This window comes from Pelophylax lessonae (assembly GCF_965119305.1).
Source record: "Pelophylax lessonae genome assembly, chromosome: 6".
NCBI classification, from domain to species: Eukaryota; Metazoa; Chordata; class Amphibia; order Anura; family Ranidae; genus Pelophylax; species Pelophylax lessonae.
The window spans coordinates 40,745,777-40,762,859 of record NC_138773.1 but is presented as its reverse complement, the minus strand read 5'-3'; positions in this window follow the sequence as shown (position 1 = coordinate 40,762,859).

The window sequence follows — 17,083 nt, the reverse complement described above, 5'->3', positions numbered from 1 at the left end:
ACGCTTAATCTCTCCAGATGAAGGTGGGACATCCAAAGAAATTTTTTGGGGTCCCAAGGAGAGAGGTCTCACCCGTGCCGGGCTCCCAACCTGCAGGTCATCTCCACATAAGGAAGACATGAAAACATGCAATTGCATGGTTGTGGCTTCCAAACTGCTGGGATGTGGACCCACCAGATGAAGGGGGGGGGGGAGGAGGGAAAGGGGGGGAGGGGGATGGGGGAAAAAAAAAAAAAAGAGAGATAAAAAGTAGGAGAAGGAGACGCTAAAGGTCACTCTGAGAATAACAGAGGGGACATTTAAAGCATGTAGAGCAGACAACATGGAAAAAAGGGGGGGGAGGGAGGGGAAAGATAAAAATATTTAATATCCATATCCTTTTTATCTTTCCTCCTACTTTTTATCTCTCTGGAGGTACTCTATTTCAAGCATTCTGAGGATATATGCTGTTTGTACTTAGCCCTATTTTGGCTAATGTATACCTCTAAGTGGGTTCTTTACAATAATTTATTTGAAGATAACTAATATATTATATTTTTCCAACCCAAACTATGTGATTGCATTATGCGACTAACATCTTTTTCTTCAAACACAGTCAATTAGGTGATTGTCCTTATATGTTACATTTCTTTTTCAACCACTTCACCCTCCCTCCCCTCCCCCTTTTTTTTTTTTTCCCCCCCTTTCCCTCCTCCCCCCCCCCCCTTCATCTGGTGGGTCCACATCCCAGCAGTTTGGAAGCCACAACCATGCAATTGCATGTTTTCATGTCTTCCTTATGTGGAGATGACCTGCAGGTTGGGAGCCCGGCACGGGTGAGACCTCTCTCCTTGGGACCCCAAAAAATTTCTTTGGATGTCCCACCTTCATTTGGAGAGATTAAGCGTCGCATAGCTGGATAAATCTCCTTTAACAACTGTGGGATTTCCATGCTTGAACCCCCGATCCCTTGGGGGTTAAACGCCACCACCCGTGCCGGGGCGATATCTGATAGGATCCCCCCTTCTGTATCCAACAGGCTTGAGTATTTTCCTGTATAATAGGAAACCGGCATATTTTTTGGATTTTTCATACAACCTTCATTATTATTATTTTTAGTTCTGTTACACATATGGTTGGAACTGACTTATCCAAAATGCCCCACAGTCTTATTGTTTCATTCCTTTCCTTCTTTTTCTAACACCCTACGGACCATTAGAACCAAGGGCGGATATTGTAATCACGCCCTTTGGTAAGTGAGGGCGGAAGTCCGTCACCGTGGTCACGCTCCGTGAAGTGCTGGAATATACACCCAAACCGGATGTGATGTCACCGTCCAAAAACTCGCGATATTTTCCGCGAGACTAAATAGACGGAAATGACGACATCACTCAAGGCCGACCTTTTCATTTTTATGAAATCTCGCGATACTTATTGGAAAATCACGGGCCTCGCTCTGATACTTAAGGGAACGCCAAGAGTCAGTCCGGTGAGTGATCTCTCCGTGATAGGACTGAATTGATGTTCCTCTAACCCTCCTTACAGCTTAGTAAGTACCCTTTCGGGGGACCCTTGACTGCTAGAATGTTTTTTACACTTCAACTAAGGTGAACTTTACCTTATATATATATATATATATATTTCCTTAGATCAATGGGCGAGCTCCACTAGCTGCATCATCAGCCCTGGGACCTCTAACTGTCCCTGTTGGAGGATAATGCCATTGACGGTTTGCCGATTTGTTTCATCAAACGGTATTTATATATGTTTTATTGGGGACATTCCTTGCCAATATAACATCTTGGACAGGCGATCAGATGGATATAGTTTAATTTTTTATATATTTTAGGTAAAGCAGAATATTAATATTGAACCATTATGGGACAGTAGTGCATCCCCAAGTGGACATTGCACCTTCGGAATTGGTCCGGATTTGGGCATTATTCTATATTAATACGGAGGTAAGGTAACCAAATAGAAACAACTCACTATTTAGTGGATATACGCCCTTTCCCCTTTAACATACTTTTGAAAGCATCATTTCCTCTATATATGCATTCCAGGCAAACGATATTCATCTGAAGTTTTGGAATATACTATACTATATATATTTTTATATATATATTTTCTGGCTACATCCTGGCGTACTCTATATCTATTGAAGTTATTTGAGGCACTATGGATGTCCCACTCCAACACGGAGGTAAGACACCCTAAACTATAATAATTATTACATATCCTATTGTGGATAATTTATGTTCTGAGCTTTTTTGCTCTTCAGTACCCTCCTTTTCTGTGCTTCTCCATCCGCTTTTAGGGGTCACCATTAATTAAGCTCCAATAGGCACCCCCATTTGAAGATCACTATTGGAAAGGTGATTGGAATCCTTTCCTTCATTTTGAGGACTTCTTTCCCTCATCCCTACATACTAGTTATTCCCCTCCTGGATCATCACAACAGGTGAAGTGATCTGAAATTATAGATATAAGGAAAACTACCTATGGAGCAAATCTCCTTGACATTGCACTGTTATTTGCAGGTTAAGAGGATACACAAGTAATACAAATACCTGACTCTAGCTCCTACCCTGCGGGATCTCTATACATCTCCCTTTGGAAAGTATGAGTGGCTCCAGATATCTGCGGGTATGTGAACACCTACCAGGTGATATTCTGTCTGTTCCCCTTCCCCTCTCTTCCCCTTCCCTCTCCCCTCTCCCTTTTCTCCCCATTCCCCTCCTTGGAAATGTCATTCTGGTATTTTTACAACTAACCGAATAAGTGATATTACCCTAAGATGAAATAATATGTTGTCGCATATGCAAGAAACTCTGATATGAATGATGTGATATACAAAATGTATGCTGTTATATTTTGTTTTGTTTTGCTTTCTTGGATTTATTTGTGGCATATGATTATGCTTTCCAGGAAGACATGCAGATTCCCTGAGGAAGACTTTGGTATTATACAAAATTTCGAAACGCGTTGGACTCTGCCATGCATCTGCAATTATATTGTATTGTATCTTGATTGTATCCTATTTTTGATTGATCCTATACAATCACACTTGTTCCAATAAATTGTATATTTTAAATAATTCTATTTTTCTCAAGAGAGATCCTTATCAGTTACCTTTAAAGTCCCACCCTTTTTAGGGGGTCATTTCTTCCTTCTTTTATAGAGGTATCTCTACTTATTCCCCCCTCTCCCTTAAATTCAACTGTTCCTGTCATCTCGCAATTACTCGGTAGCACAGCCCTTTCCCACCCTATAATTTGACTGTATGTACATATGCTTCCAAAGGAGTTTTGGACCAACATAACCTCTGAGGAAGACTTTGTCAAGTTGAAACGTGTAGGGGTTCGAGGTCCTTTACAAAGATATACTCCTTGCTCTGTATATGCGTTTATGTGGTATCTGCTTCTTTTGACACTGTACCCATGTTCTTATGTAAATTCATGTCATATATTTTTTTTAAATGTTTGTGAATTTCCTATATAGTCTTCTAGACTTTTTTATTGACCACTGAAATAAAGATTTTTTTCTTTTATGCTATACTCACTGCCTAATATATCCATATAACTCCTTTAGTCACCATACAGGCGAGTTTATATAGAGAGAGTTTCCCTTACATCAGTGGCGGCTGGTGCTCAAAATTTTTTTTGGGGGGGGGGGGGGGGCGCAAACAAAAAAATGTAATAGGCATTGCTTTGCGGCAAAAAATGCTGTAAAAAATTCAGTGACTTTGAGGTCACAAAAGTGTGAAAGGGGCCTTCAGTAATCAAGGTACAGTGCGCTCCCTTCAATGCAGTGACCAGCGTGCCCCCTTTCAATGCAGGGACCAGCGTTCCCCCTTTCAATGCAGAGACCAGCGTGCCCCCTTTCAATGCAGAAACCAGCGTGTCCCCTTTCAATGCAGTGACCAGCGTGACCCCTTTCAATGCAGTGACCAGCGTGACCCCTTTCAATGCAGTGACCAGCGTGCCCCCTTTCAATGCATAGTTACCAGCGTGCCCCCTTTCAATGCAGAGTGACCAACGTAGTGAAGAGAGCACACAGATCAGACATGTATAATGAAGAGAGCACACAGATCAGTCATGTATAGTGAGGAAAGAGCACACAGATCAGACATGTATAATGAAGAGAGAGCACACAGATCAGACATGTATAATGAGGAGAGAGCATACAGACCAGACATGTATAATGAGGAGATAGCACACAGATCAGACATGTATAATGAGGAAAGAGCACACAGATCAGACATGTATAATGAGGAGAGAGCATACAGACCAGACATGTATAATGAGGAGATAGCACACAGATTAGACATGTATAATGAGGAAAGAGCACACAGATCAGACATGTATAATGAGGAGAGAGCACACAGATCAGACATGTATAATGAGGAAAGAGCACACAGATCAGCAGTGGCGGCTGGTGAAGTTTTAAGATGAGGGGGCGCAAGATCCCACCCTACTATTTTGACCCCTCCCATTTCTCAGAAGCCCCACCCCTTATAGACTCCACCCATTTTGTCCCCTGTATTTTGCTTGCATGAACAAATTCTCCCAATATATCACATATTAAGGGGTCCATCAGTACTAGTATATCCCATAATAGGGAGCAGGGGCCCTATTATGGGATATACTGTGAGAGACACCCTATTATGGGATACACTGACTGAGAGTGGCACAAACCCCACAGTACAGGCCCCCTAGCACTAATCCCACAGTACAGGCCCCCTAGCACAAACCCCACAGTACAGGCCCCCTAGCACAAACCCCACAGTACAGACCCCCTAGCACAAACCCCACAGTACAGGCCCCCTAGCACTAATCCCACAGTACAGGCTCCCTAGCACAAACCCCACAGTACAGGCCCCCTTTCAATGCAGTGACAAGCGTACATGCCCCCTTTCAATGCAGTGACCAGTATACATGCCTCCTTTCAATGTAGTGACCAGTATGCATGCCCCTTTCAATGTAGTGACCAGCAAACATGCCCCCTTTCGAATGTAGTGACCAGTATAAATGCCCCCTTTCAATGTAGTGACCAGTATAAATGCCCCCTTTCAATGTAGTGACCAGTTTAAATGCCCCTTTCAATGTAGTGACCAGTATAAATGCCCCTTTCAATGTAGTGAGCAGCATACATGCCCCTTTCAATGTAGTGACCAGTATACATGACCCCTTTCAATGTAGTGACCAACATACATGCCACTTTCAATGTAGTGACCGGTATACATGCCGCTTTCAATGCAGTGATCAGCGTACATGCCCCCAATGCAGTGACTAGCGTACATGCCCCCTTCAATGCAGCGACCAGCGTACATGCCCCCAATGCAGTGACCAGCGTACATGCCCCCAATGCAGTGACCAGCATACCATGCCCCCAATGCAGTGACCAGCGTACATGCCCCCAATGTAGTGACCAGCGTACATGTCCCCAATGCAGTGACCAGCGTGCATGCCTCCTTCAATGCATTGAACAGTGTACATGTCCCCAATGCAGAGTTTAGCGTGCGTGCCCCCATCAATGCAATGAACAGTGTACATGTCCCCAATGCAGAGTTTAGCGTGCGTGCCCCCCCGTCAATGCATTGAACAGTGTACATGTCCACAATGCAGAGTTTAGCGTGCGTGCCCCCATCAATGCAATGAACAGTGTACATGTCCCCAATGCAGAGTTTAGCGTACGTGCCCCCTTCAATGCAATGAACAGTGTACATGTCCCCAAAGCAGAGTTTAGCGTGCATGCCCCCATCAATGCAATGAACAGTGTACATGTCCCCAATGCAGAGTTTAGCGTGCGTGCCCCCTTCAATGCATTGAACAGTGTACATGTCCCCAATGCAGAGTTTAGCGTGCGTGCCCCCATCAATGCATTGAACAGTGTACATGTCCCCAATGCAGAGTTTAGCGTGCATGCCCCCATCAATGCAATGAACAGTGTACATGTCCCCAATGCAGAGTTTAGCGTGCATGCCCCCATCAATGCATTGAACAGTGTACATGTCCCCAATGCAGAGTTTAGCGTGCGTGCCCCCATCAATGCATTGAACAGTGTACATGTCCCCAAAGCAGAGTTTAGCGTGCGTGCCCCCATCAATGCAATGAACAGTGTACATGTCCCCAATGCAGAGTTTAGCGTGCATGCCCCTTCAATGCATTGAACAGTGTACATGTCCCCAATGCAGAGTTTAGCGTGCGTGCCCCCATCAATGAAATGAACAGTGTACATGTCCCCAATGCAGAGTTTAACGTGTGTGCCCCCATCAATGCATTGAACAGTGTACATGTCCCCAATGCAGAGTTTAGCATGCGTGCCCCCATCAATGCATTGAACAGTGTACATGTCCCCAATGCAGAGTTTAGCGTGCGTGCCCCCTTCAATGCATTGAACAGTGTACATGTCCCCAATGCAGAGTTTAGCGTGCGTGCCCCCATCAATGCATTGAACAGTGTACATGTCCCCAATGCAGAGTTTAGTGTGCGTGCCCCCATCAATGCATTGAACAGTGTACAAGTCCCCAATGCAGAGATTAGCGTGCATGCCCCCATCAATGCAATGAACAGTGTACATGTCCCCAATGCAGAGTTTAGCGTACGTGCCCCCTTCAATGCATTGAACAGTGTACATGTCCCCAATGCAGAGTTTAACGTGCGTGCCCCCATCAATGCATTGAACAGTGTACATGTCCCCAATGCAGAGTTTAGCGTGCGTGCCCCCATCAATGCAATGAACAGTGTACATGTCCCCAATGCAGAGTTTCGCGTGCGTGCCCCCTTCAATGCACTGAACAGTGTACATGTCTCCAATGCAGAGTTTAGCGTGCGTGCCCGACTGAGAGCAGTGCACTTACCTGGAGGCTGGAGCCCTGTGAGTCACGGCGGCTTCTCCTCTCCGACTCCATCCTCTTCGTTCTGCGGGAATCGGCGGGAAGGTGAGCGGCTTCTCCCTCTCGGCCTCTCCTCTTCTTCGTTCGGCGGCGGGAACCGGCGGGAAGGTGAGCGGCACTTCTCCCTCTCGGCCTCTCTTCTTCTGCGGCGGGCGGCGGGAAGGTGAGCGGCGCCGGCTTCTTCTCTGGAGACTCCTCTTCGGCGGCGGGAAGGTGACCGAGCGGTGACGGTGAGTGACTGATGCACGCATCGGCACCGCCCCCAACGAGGTCAGCAGGGATGTCCTGAATCATGATCGGTCCAGGCTGGAGTCTGGACCAATCATGATCCAAGACATCACAAAAGGGGGGTGTTGTAGCGCAGTGCTCTGCGCCACAGTTACGCCCCAGAAGGCCGCCAATCGGCGCCTCTGCCGGGTGGAAACCCCCCCCCATAGCCACCAATGAGTCTGGCTCCCCTAGTGGGCAAAAAATGTATTTATTTTTTTTAATCTTTTTTTTTTCTTATTCTTTTTTGGGGGGGGGGCAGCGCCCCTGCACCCCTATTGGCCGGCCACCACTGCAGATCAGACATGTATAATGAGGAGAGAGCACACAGATCAGACATGTATTATGAAGAGAGAGCACAAAGATCAGACATGTATAATCAGGAGAGAGCACACAGATCAGACATGTATAGTGAGGAGAGAGCGCGCAGATCAGACATGTATAATGAGGGGAGAGCACACAGATCAGACATGTATAATGAAGAGAGAGCACACAGATCAGACATGTATAATGAGGAGAGAGCACGCAGATTAGACATGTATAATGAGGGGAGAGCACACAGATCAGACATGTATAATGAAGAGAGCACACAGATCAGACATGTATAATGAAGAGAGCACACAGATCAGAAATGTATAATGAAGAGAGCACACAGATCAGACATGTATAATGAGGAGAGCACACAGATCAGACATGTATAATGAGGAGAGCACACAGATTAGACATGTATAATGAAGAGAGCACACAGATCAGATATGTATAATGAAGAGAGAACACAGATCAGACATGTAAAGTGCAATCTCCTGCAGCAGCTTCTCAGTTGTCATTGCTCTGCCTGCAGTACATATTACAGGACATCGAGATCTGATTGTGTTCCCTGCACTTTGCACCCCTGAATATTGCCCCCCATGTCACTGAATTTCCTATATACCCCCAAGTTAGTGTTATATCCCCCATTCTCCAAGTCCAGAGCTGGTTCTAATGGGTAGATAAGAGAGTGATACACCCCCCCCCCCTGTAGAGCCTGCTGTATGGAGCCTGTAGGAGCTGAGCAGGGTGAGAGCTGTGCTAAGTCTACTGTGTACCAACCTGCTGGATAAGATTGAGGCCAAGACAGGGGTGAACCGACGCTACATAGCCATAGGTACCCCCCCATCCCCCCCAGACACTGCCCTGCCCTGGAGATCACTTGGTAAGATCAGCACAGACAGGCGATGGCAGCATGAGGAGCAGATCGTCCCTGGGTAGGATCATTGTCCTCATCTGACAGGTGCTGTCTAATCATCTCTCTGCAGGAGGAGTAGGAGGAGAAGGGTGACAATGAAACACCTGAGCTCAGTGGCGGCCAGCGGCAGAGGAGACACAAACGAGGCAGCAGCTTCACTTACCTGCTCCTGGCTGACTCAAGACGTCTCGCGACCGCCGACCACGCTGCTCCTCCTCGCTCTGACGGCGGGCGGGAGCCGGGAAGGTGAGTGAGTCAGAGTGACTGACACACACATCTCCCCCACGACAACGTCAGATGGGAGTCCTGAATGATTGGTCCAGGCTGGAGTCTGAACCAATTACAGGACTAGAAGTGTAGAAGTGGGGAGTGTCGGGGCGCATTGCTCTGCGCCCTGACGACACCCAGAAGGCCACCAGTCGACGCCTCTGCTCTAACCACGTGGGATGCCAAACCCCACCCCCTCCCATAGACTGCAATAGGTCCGGCGCCCCTAGCAGGCTTTAAAAGGTAATTTTTTTTCCTTCCAACATGCTGATTGGGGGGGGGGGGCGGCGTCCCTGTGCCCCCTATAGACCGGCCACCACTGCCTTACATATATATTTGTTTGGGATGGATGCCGCCAGTGAATGTGTTTGAGTGGAACTGAGCAGCTTCTTATAGCCTCAAAACCTTAATGACTTGGAGAGGATCTGCAAAGAGTAGTGAGGCAAAATCCCTCCTGAGATGTGGGAAAACCTGGTGGCCAACTGCAAGAAACGTTTAACCTCTGATTGCCAAAAGGGGTTTTGCCAGCAAGTACTAGATCATGTTTTGCGAAGGGGTCAAATACTTATTTCACTGAAAAAAATGCAAATCAATTTAAAACTTTTTTGAAATGCGTTTTTCTAGATTTTTTTGTTGTTATTCTGTCTCTCACTGTTAAAATAAAGCTACCATTAAAATTATAGATTGATATTTTTTTTGTCAGTGGGCAAACATGCAAAATTAGCAGGGGATCAAATACTTTTTTCTTTCACTGTAGCAGAAGTAGGTTTATCCAGGTCATTAGGACGAAGTAATAATTTCGTAATAATTTAGGGTGGGGCGTATAAGCGTAGTGAGTTTATAGTTTGGAGCATGACCCCCCCAAAGGAAGGAGGACAACGTCTGATTGAATTGAACATAAAATTATTGTTCAAGATTGTGGGGAGAGTTGAGAATCAAATAAGTGAGTTTGGGTAATATTTTCATTTTAAACTAACGGCTGTGGCCTAGTAGCAATAACAGCAGATTTTCCAATGCCATTAGATTAGCCCTAATCTCTTGTACTACAGGTACCAAATTAAGAGAAATAAATTCAGAGCTGTTCAGAGATGTAACCACACCAAGGTAATCAAACTAGTCTACCCACTACAGTGTGTGGTCTGGAGGGGCCAGATAAGGAGCTTCTACATCATTTGGGAATAATGGGGATTATATCTCAGTTAACTCTAAGGCCTGTGATCTTTGTAGAGGTGTTCAGCACCTGATGCGCTCCCTATAGGGAATTCAAGAATAGCAGGATGTCATCTGCATACAGGGCTACCTGTTCCTACAGCCAGCACTTTGATTTCGGGGAGACTTTATTTATTTATTTTTTAACAGGTACATAATTATATAGCAACATCAATTTACATGTATATATTAAACATTCTTATTGTTCCCTGTTCTTTAGGAAGCTTTCAATCCAAGATCTCAAACTCACATTCATACATACAAACACTAGGTACAATTTAGATAGGAGCCAATTAACCTACCAGCATGTCTTTGGAGTGTGGGAGGAAACCCACAAAGGCACAGGGAGAACATGCAAACTCCAGGCAGGTAGTGCCATGGGTGGGATTTGAACCAACAACCAGTGCTGTATCTTGGCCTAGGCCCACAAGGCCCAGGCCTAGGGCAGCACTTTGCAGGGGGGCAGCAAAAAAGCTGCACCCCACACAAAAAAAAAACAGTCTCCTCCCGCCTCCTGCATAAAAAGGGTCCCCACTAGCTTGTGCCACACTTTTAGTATAATGTCTTATGGGGCGAATTGGGCCAGAGGGCAGGGTCCAAAAGCCAAATCAGTCTGGCACCCTCATAAAGCTGTCACACTGCTCCCTGTTGGTATTATAATACCGGGGGGTGGGGACATTCGGACAGGCCGCTGACCACATTTAATACAACTGGGCTGACGGCCACCAATGCTAATAAGTGTGGCACTGCAGCCTAATGCTCCGCCTACCTTCCTCTGCCCCCAGGTATGGCAGGCATCATGTCAATAATATAATTTCCTTTCTTTAAACATCCTTGTCCTTGAGCGAGCATATTGAATTGCATCATATACAATAAGACTTTTAATTATTTTTGGAGCTTCTCACTTCATATGTGCTATCGCAATATGTCACTGGGTTAGAAAGAATACTCCTATCCTATAAGATATTTGGACTTGTGTTTGCTGTCACTGATTATATCACTTATTTGTATATTGACTATGGACTTCCTAGTCCTTATACAAATAAGTGAATTACTCCTTTTATTACAATCAGTGGCAGCAAACATAAGTCCAAATATATTAGGCTGCACTAATGGGCACTGATAGGCTGCACTGGTGGCCACTGATGGGGCTGTACTGATGGGCACTGATGAGGCTACACTGATATTCTGCACTGTTGAGGCTACACTGATATGCTGCACTGTTGAGGATACACTGATATGCTGCACTGATGAGGCTGCACTGATAAGGCTGCACTGATGGGCACTGATGAGGCTGAACTTATAGGAACTGATGGGGCTACACTGATGGGCACTGATACACTGTGGTTGTGGTCTGTGGTTTACAGATGATAGGGCGAGTCATAAACATGAAGGGGTGTGGCCTTACAGGAAGGGGTGGGTAATATTTAAATTAGGGGGTGCACAAGTTTATTCAGGCCTACGGCAGCACAAAACCTAAATACACCACTGCCAACAACCCTAGTGCTGCTAGGTGGAAGTACTAACAACTTAGCCACTGTGCTGCTGCTGCTGTGCTTAAAAGTGCCTTAGCCACAGGCTCCATTGCAAGAGCAAAAAGGGTTGGAAAGATAGAGCAGCCCTGTCAGGTTCCACAACACAGCAGAGCCAAAGCAGAAAGATCACCCTGAGTCTTATGGATGTAACTGGGTGACTGTAGATAGCATGCAGCCATTGTCAATTGAAGCGGAAGACCCATGCTCCTCAACACATCCCAGGTTTAAGCCCATTCTATTGTGTTGATGTCGAGAGAGGCATTGACTCTGCTACCCAAGTTAGCATGTTGTACATGGAGGTACGTATACAGTCTACAGATATTGCTGTCTGTAGCCTTGTGGGGCATAAAGCCCAGCATGTATGGTCTGAGTAAACAAGACTCTGAGTGACTTTCCTGAGGTGATTATTAAATAGCTTAGTTATAATTTTGAAGCCACAATTGAAAAGGGCTATAGGCCTATAAGATGCGCACAGTGTGGGGTCCTTAGGAGAACAGTAAATAAGAACAATGTGCGCTTCTCTCAAACAGTGGGGCAACGTGTCGTTTGGTAAACAGCGGATATACAAAGCTGACAATTTGGGAGCTAAAGCCTCACTGTGGGCCTCATTAAAATTCATCAGGGGGCCATCAAGGCCAGGTGCCTTTCAGTTAGGGAATGGGTGAATGACCGAGAGAACATCCTCCACAGAGTAGGGCTCCACCAGGAGCTTCCTTTCAATATCAGAGAGCCAGGCTAATGCCATCGGATCTAGCATAGGATTGATTGGGTTGAAGGGGGCAGAGGACCTGTACAGTTTGCTGAAATTCCTCCAGTATGCCCTCCGTAGCCGTTATTGGGGAACAGCCAGAGTTCACAATAGTGGAGATTAGCGTAAGCCTATCATGCTGAGAAAGCATGGCTAGGAAATGCCCAATTTTCATAACCTTTTTTTTTTTTTGTGTTAATCTAGTCTGGTGGCCTCAGGCTCAGTGGCGGCCGGCTGATAGGGGGCGCAGGGGCGCCGCCCCACCTCCATCCCTCTGCCTGATCTCATCCCTCCCACCGCCTGATCCCATCCCGCCCACCTCCATCCCACCGCCTGATCCCATCTCTCCCACCTCCATCCCACCGCCTGATCCCATCTCTCCCACCACCATCCCTCTGCCTGATCCCATCTCTCCCACCACCATCCCTCTGCCTGATCCCATCTCTCCCACCACCATCCCTCTGCCTGATCCCATCTCTCCCACCACCATCCCTCTGCCTGATCCCATCTCTCCCACTGCCATACCTCTGCAGGGGGCCTGTACGCTTGCCACTGCATTGAAAGGGGGCCTGTATACTGGTCACTACATTGAAAGGGGAATGTACGCTGGTCACTACATTGAAAGGGGGCCTGTATACTGGTCACTACATTGAAAGGGGGCACGTACGCTGGTCACTACATTGAAAGGGGGCATGTATGCTGGTCACTACATTGAAAGGGGGCCTGTATACTGGTCACTACATTGAAAGGGGGCATGAACGCTGGTCACTACATTGAAAGGGGGAATGTACGCTTGTCACTGCATTGAAAGGGGGCCTGTATACTGGTCACTACATTGAAAGGGGAATGTACGCTGGTCACTACATTGAAAGGGGGCCTGTATACTGGTCACTACATTGAAAGGGGGCACATACGCTGGTCACTACATTGAAAGGGGGCATGTATGCTGGTCACTACATTGAAAGGGGGCCTGTATACTGGTCACTACATTGAAAGGGGGCATGAACGCTGGTCACTACATTGAAAGGGGGAATGTACGCTTGTCACTGCATTGAAAGGGGGCCTGTATACTGGTCACTTCATTGAAAGGGGGCATGTACGCTGGTCACTACATTGAAAGGGGGCATGTACGCTTGTCACTACATTGAAAGGGGGCATGTACGCTGGTCACTACATTGAAAGGGGGCATGTACGCTGGTCACTACATTGAAAGGGGGCATGTACTGTGTGGTTTGTTCTAGGAGGTCTGTACTGTGGGGTTTGTGCTAGGGGGCCTGTACTGTGGGGTTTGTGCTAAGGGGCCTGTACTGTGGGGTTTGTGCCACTCTCAGTCAGTGTATCCCATAATAGGGTGTCTCTCACAGTATATCCCATAATAGGGCCCCTGCTCCCTATTATGGGATATACTAGTACTGATGGACCCCTTAATATGTGATATAGTGGGAGAATTTGTTCAGGCAAGCAAAATACAGGGGAAAAAAATGGGTGGAGTCTATAAGGGGTGGGGCTTCTGAGAAATGGGAGGAGTCAAAATAGAAGGGCGGGATCTTGTTAGCGCCCCCCCCCCCCATCTTAAAACTTCACCAGCCGCCACTGCTCAGGCTGGTGAAGATGCAGCTCTCGCCTAGCAGACATCAAAGAATCCAAAGTTATATCTGAGGGGGAGGCAGCATAGGCAGTAGCCCGGGCCTCCACCTCCTGCTAAAGGTGATATGTAGTGGACCTCTGCTGCACCCTAATAGCTGCAAAGTGGGAAATGTATTGACTCCAGGTATGTGTCTTGAAAGCTTCCCTAACTAACTCTGGGGAAGAGGATTCTCCAGGAATCATGGATGCTGGTTGAGATGCCCTCCACGGTATCAGGGTGGGAAGCCCATTGAGAACCCAAACTCCACAAGGACCCGTTGCAGGAACTATGTGCTCAGACAGTTAGGAGTAGGGAGGTCAATGGGTAAATACTCAGCTTCCCCAAGAGAGATGACCATGCTTAGAAATAATTTGTATAACAAATTTTAAATGGTTACATACTGTATGTGCATTTACGGTACTTATGAAAGCTTAAAAGGCTAAGTTTATCTTTTCCAGATAGCCTATAATAGCCTATGCAGCCCCGAGCAGATAACAAAAAAATTTCAGTGCTTTTGAATCTGAGTATTCATCTTTTTTCAGGGGATCGGCATACTCTGATAACAGTCCCGGCAAATAGGAGCCTGTCCCAGATAATTTACTCTGCCCCGGCAAATCAGACTTCCTTTTGAACACAGTCTAACCGGGAGCGCTTGCCACGCCCTTTATGCTAATATCAGCCAGAGCTGGTTGGGAGGTTGAGGATCGTACATCGCTTATGTGTGGACTGGACCTGGGGGCAGGGCCGGTGTACTGATGATAGTTTCAACTTGCCGAAAAATTCAACCAGGCACGTCACTTCCGCCGCGAGTACGAGCTTTCCATTAAGACTTCCAATGCAATGCCCTGGCCGCGCCGTGCACAGTGGGGAAAACTGTGCACGAGAGTAGGATTTCTCGGCAAGATCTTTCAACGCAACTGCCACTAAGCAGCTGCCTAGGGCATGCTGCCACCTAAGGGGTGCAGCCACGGGCCCATGGAGCTGCAGGACAATGCATGAGGGCCAGGTCGTGGAAGGGCCCTGTCCAGGGACAGCAGGTGTGAGGAGTGGGACAGCGAAGGCGGCAATGTACAGGTAGGATCCTGGATGACATGCCGGCTTCAGCTACTGAGCTACCATCCTGACAGTGTGAGCGGCCAGCCAGCCCAGGAGACAGAGACCACAGGAGAGAAGTGAGGCTGAGCTGGGCAAGCACCGATAGCCAGAGAGAGAGAAGAAGTCCAAAGATGCGCCCCTGGACTCCTTAAACCTCCTCTCCACTCCCAGGCCTGAAGGACAGGCTGAGCGGGGGAGCAGAGATTAAGTACAGGCAGGAGGTGCAGGCAGCCAGGAAGCGCTCCACCGCACAGAACACCTCCAATACCAAGGTAACGGGTCCTGCCTGCTGCTGGTCATCCTGCTGAAAGGTACTGTACTGACAATCACACACACCTTCCAGACAGAGACTGGTACATGGGGGGACAAGAGGGACTGCAGACAGAGCTAGGGTGTCTCTATGTCACCCATTCTCTCTCAAATTCAAATTCAATTCAAATTCAAATAAGCTTTATTGGCAGGACCAAGTACATTTTAGCATTGCCAAAGCAGTTTGGTTTGGGGGGGGGGGGGGGTAATGGGTAATATAGAGGGGAATGGGGGGTGAGTCTATGTAAAGGATTTTTAAGTCCTCAGTTTTTCATGTCCCTCTCAGTCTGTGACACGCTGTCACATATTGTGCAGCTATTCTCACCATTGGCTCCTCTTCTCCCAGTAGGATTTGGAGTTTCCTCTTCTTGAAGTCCGGGATGAGAGCGGAGAGTCTCTGGAAGTGAGTGTCCCTCACTGATGAGTACTTAGAGCACTGTAGCAGGAAGTGGTCCTCGTCCTCCAGGACCCCCTGGTCACATTGCTGGCACAATCTGCTCTCCCTGGGCTTGTAGGTCTGTCTGTGCCATCCTAATTCCATTTCCAGGCTGTGGGCGCTCAGTCTGTACAGGCTCAAGGTCTGTCTGTCTTTGGGCTCTTGTAGCACCTCCAGGTATGGGGCCAGTTTGTAGTCTCTCTGCAGTGACTGGTAAACAGTTAGTTTCTTCGAGTTTGTAATTTCATTTCTCCATTCTTCAACATATTTTTCTTCGGAATAATTTGTTATGTTTTTTATTTGTGGTTTTGTCAGGCCAGACTGTTGGGGGTTTGGGATGGGCAAGGCGCTGATAAGTTGTTGCAGACCGCCAGGCCTGGGCTGGTTCTTATTGGTCAGTAGGGCCTTATGATGGTACGAGTCGGGACTGCTGTTGTGTAGATGGTCCCAGAATGATAGCGCCCTCTTCTGTATTGCAAGAAGTAAGGGAAATCTGCCCAGCTCAGACCGGCAGGCACTGTTAGAGGTGCTCCGGTGGACTTGGAGGAGGTGCTTGCAGAATTCCAGATGGAATGTTTCTGTCGGGCTGGAGTCCCATTTGGATTGGTCTGGGTAGGTGACAGGACCCCAAATCTCACTGCCGTAAAGAAGGATTGGGGTGATGACGCTATCAAAGATTCTAAGCCAGACTTTCACTGGGGGTTTTAGGTGATACAGCTGTCTCCTGATGGCATAGAAGGCTCTGCGTGCCTTGTCTTTTAGTGCTTCTATGGCTGGCTTGAAACTTCCTGATTGGTTGATTTCTAGGCCGAGGTAGGTGTAGCTGTTAGTTTCCTCAAGAGTGCGGCTGTTTAGTGTAAATGAAGGGCTCTTTGTGTTCTTTCTTTGGAAGACCATGATTTTTGTTTTCTTTGGGTTGATGGGTAGTGCCCATGTGGCATCCCTCTCTCTCTCTCTGTCACCCCCTCTCTTTTGGTCACCTCCCCTCTCTCACTCTCGCTCTCTCTCTGTCACCCCCCCTCTCTCTGTCAACCCCTCTATCTCTCTGTCACGCCCCCCTCTCTGTCACCCCTCCTCTCTCTCTCTGTCACCCCTCTCTCTCTCTGTCATCCCCCTCTCTCTCACTCTGTTACTCCCTCTCTCTCTCTCTCTCGGTCATAACTCTCTCTCTCTCGTTGTCACCCCCTCTCTCTCTCTGTCCCCCCTCTCTCTCTGTCACCTCCCCTCTCTCTTTCTCTCTCTCTCACCCCCTCTTTCTCCCTTTCTCACCCCCTCTCTTTCTCTCTCTCTGTCACCCCCTCTCTCTCTCTCTCTCTCTCTCTCTGTCAGCCCCTCTCTCTCTCTCTGTCACCTCTCTCTCTCTCTCTCTGTCACCCCCTCTCTCTCTGTCACCCCCTCTCTCTCTCTCTCTGTCACCCCCTCTCTTTCGGTCACCTCCCCTCTCTCTGTCACCCTCTGTCTATCTCTGTCACCCCCCACTATCGCTGT